We start from the raw sequence: 4,046 nt of genomic DNA on the forward strand, positions 1-4,046 counted from the left end.
GCTACTAGAGCCATCTGATGGAAAAAACCGAACTAACCTTTTGGCCAGTCCAATAGTTATGGAACTGTTACAGGTTGAATTGTATCTTCTCCAAAATTCATGCATTGAGGTCCTATCCCTCAGTTCCTCAGAATGTAAACCTGTTTAGAAGCAGAGTGAAATTAGTTAAGATGTAATTAGTTAAGATGAGATCATAGGGGAGTAGAATGGGCCTCTAATCCAATATGACTGGTGTCCTTGTAACAAAAAGGAAATTTGGACACAAATGTGCACACAGGAAGAACATAATGTGAAGATGAAAGCAGAGATAGGGTGATGCTTCTACAAGCCAAGGAATGCCAAAGATTGCCAGCAAACCGCCAGGAGCTAGGAGAGCACATGTAACAGATTCTTTCTCAGAACCCTCAGAAAGAACCAACCCTATTGACACATTTATCTTGCACTTTTAGCCTCCAGAACTGTGTGACAATAAATTTCTACTGTTTGTCACTCAATTTGTAGTCCTTACTTATGGCAGCCCTAGTCAACTAATACAAGAACTATTCTGATTATTTCTTCTTGTGCAAATTTTGGTAATTTGTGGATTTTGAGAAAGTGGTTCATTTTATTTGTTGTTGTCAAATGTATGTGTCTGGTATTATTTGTAGTATTCCCTTATTATCCTGTTAATGTCTGCAGAGTCTATAGTGATGTCCCCTTTTCCATTTCTGATATTGGTGATTTGTGTTTTTAAAAAAGTTATTTTTTGTCAGTCTTACTCTGGAGGTTTATCCCTTTTAATAATGTTTTCAAGGAAGTAATTTTGGTTTCATTAAATTTCTCTATTGCTTCTCTGTTCTCAATTTTATTGATTTTTGCTCTTACCTTTATTATAATTTCATTCCTCTACTTGCTTAGGGTTTCTTTTGCTCTCTCTCTCTTTTTTCTAGCTTCTTAAGGTGAAAGTTTAGATTATTGATTAGAGATCAGTTTTTCCAATATAAAAATTTATTGCTATAAATTTCTCGATAAACACTTCTTTAGTAATATCTCATTAATTTGGGATGTGTTGTATTTTCATTTTCATTTCATTCAAAATATTTTCTAATTTACATTGAGACTTCCTCATAGGCTTTTAGAAGTGTGTTGTTTAATTTCCATGTATTTGGAGATTTTTAAAAATGTTTCTGTTGATTTCTAGTTTAATTCATTATTTTCAGAGACATATTTTGTATGATTTCCATTCTTTTAAATTTTTTAAGGTTTGTTATGGTTACCAAGGGGGAAACGTTGGGCAAGGGATAAATTGGGAGATTGGGATTGACATATACACACTACTATATATAAAATAGATAACTGATAAAAAAACTACTGTATAGCACAGGGAACTCTACTCAATACTTTGTAATGACCTATATGGGAAAGAATCTAAAAAAAAGAGTGGATATATGTATCTGTATAAGTGATTCACTTTGTTGCACAGCAGAAACTAACAAAACATTGTAAATCAACTATACTCCAATAAAAATTAATTTAAAAAATTTTAAAAAATTTCTTAAGGTTTGTTGCTAGGGTTTTAGAACACCTTTTTAAAAGCTAAATAAAACTGAGCTGTAAATGTATGTGTTCATGGTGCTGTTTTTCAATGATGAGTTATTAATCACCTTTTAAATCTATTATACGGCAATCTAGCTTATTGAAGTTTTCACATCATTTTGGGTCATTTTTTGCCAGTTGTTTTTCACTTCCTCTAGATTTTCAAACTTGTTACCATATAGTTGTCTGCAGTATTCTCTTATAAAGATTCAATCTCTTCTGTATCTGTGATTATGTTTCCTTTTCCATTTGAAAGCTTGTTTTTTTCTTCTCTCTATTCTCCCTTATGTAGACTCATGAAGGACTTATTTAATTTATAAATTCCTTCTAAGAATCAGTTTTTGAATTTATTTATAATAATTACAGTATTTTTCTTTTTCCTTAGTTAGACTTGTATAACTTCCTTGCTTTTTTGTTTCTTTCTTCTTCTTTCTTGCTTTCTTTCTTTTTTTAGTGTTTCAAGATGAGTACCAAGTTCCTTTTTATTCTTATTTTGTTGTAATGGAGGCTTTTGAATCAGTGTTTTCTTCTGAGTAGTGCTTTTGTTTTCTCTCAGCGGTGTTTTTATGGGCTGTTTTCTCTTGCATTGTTTTCCAGATAGTTTGAAATTTTCCTTTTGATTTTGTTTTCATTCCAAGGTTTATTAAGAAGTGTGTTTTAAATTTTCAGATATGGAAAGCTTTTTCAATCATTTAATATTATTTGTTTCTAATTGTATTGGTGAACAAAGAATATGTTCTGGACAAATATGATGTTAAAAATTCATTAATTTTTTAACAAGTTCAGATTAATTTTAAAAAATATTTCATGGAGATTTGAAAAAACAAACACTCACTATTTGAGGAATATAAGGTTTTCTCTCTATAAAAATTATTCCATATATATCACATGTATGTCATACACGTATACCCAATACATTCAGTTTATTGATTTTTATCCTTTGTAATTTTTTCTATTAGATTGGTCACATTCTTAAAATACCTCAACTAATATGCTTATTTATCTTCTTTACTGTAAATATATTTTAACTTCTCAGATATTAATATCTTACCCCTGATTTTTCTTTATTTACACTTATTTGATATTTAGTTAACTTTTTTTCAAGCTTTATGGGGTATAGTTGACAAATAAAATTGTAATATATTTACAGTGTACAACATCTTGATTTGATAAATGTATACATTGTAAAGGGATTCCCTCCCTCCATCAAGTTAATTAACTTATCCATTTCCTCACATATTTCCTTTTTTTTTTTTTGGTGAGAAAACTTAAGTTTTACTGTCCTAGCAAACTTCAGTGATACAATACAGTATTATCAACTATGGTCACCATGTTATACATTCGATCCTCTGACCTTATTCCTCTTATAACTGAAACTTTGTACCCTTTTACCAACCTTTCCCCATTTCCCTCATCCCTTGCTCAGTCTCTGGCAACCACCATTTTCTATGAGTTTGAATTTTTTTTTTAGATTCCCCATATAAGTGACAACATGTAATTTCTGTCTATCTTCTGCTTATCTTGCTTAGTGTAAGGCCCTCCTAGTCCATCCATGCTTTTGAAAATAGCAAGATTTCCTTCTCCTTTAAGACTGAATAACATTCTAGTGTGCGTGTGTGTGTGTGTGTTGTAATATATATATATATATATATATATATATCACATTAAAAAAAATTTTATTTTTATTTATTTTATTTTTGGCTGCATTGGGTCTTTGTTGCTGCGCACGGGCTTTCTCTACTTGTGGCAAGTGGGGGCTACTCTTCGTTGTGGTGCAATGGGCTTCTCATTGTGGTGGCTTTTCTTGTTGCGGAGCATGGGCTCTAGGCATGTGGGCTTCAGTAGTTGTGGCACGCTGGCTTCAGTAGTTATGGTTTGTGGGCTCTAGAGCACAGGTTCAGTAGTTGTGGTGCACGGGCTTAGTTGCTCTGTGACATGTGGGATCTTCCCAGACCAGGGCTTGAACCCATGTCCCCTGCACTGGCAGGAGGATTCTTAACCACTGTGCAACCAGGGAAGCCCCTATATATCACATTTTATTTATCCATTCATCTGTTGAGAGACACGTAGATTGTTTGCATGTCTTGGTTATCATGAAAAATTCTTCAATGAACATGGGAATATAGGTAGTGATTTCACTTCCTTTGGATATATACCCAGGAAGTGGGATTATTGGTAACCTATTACATATGGTATTACATATTTAATCTACATATGTGGATTTGTAATTATACATGTAATCTATATTACATATAGAATTACATATGGTCATTCTTTAAAAATTTTTTTTAATTTAATTTTATTTATTTTTTTATATAGCAGGTTCTTATTAGTCATTAGTTTTATACACATCAGTGTATACATGTCACAATCGCCCAATTCATCACACCACCATGCCAACCCCCTGCCACTTTCCCCCCTTCGTGTCCATATGTTTGTTCTCTACATCTGTGTCTCAATTTCTGCCCTGC

The sequence above is a fragment of the Lipotes vexillifer genome, unplaced genomic scaffold (assembly GCF_000442215.2).
Source record: "Lipotes vexillifer unplaced genomic scaffold, Lipotes_vexillifer_v1.1 scaffold1066, whole genome shotgun sequence".
Classification (NCBI taxonomy): Eukaryota; Metazoa; Chordata; class Mammalia; order Artiodactyla; family Lipotidae; genus Lipotes; species Lipotes vexillifer.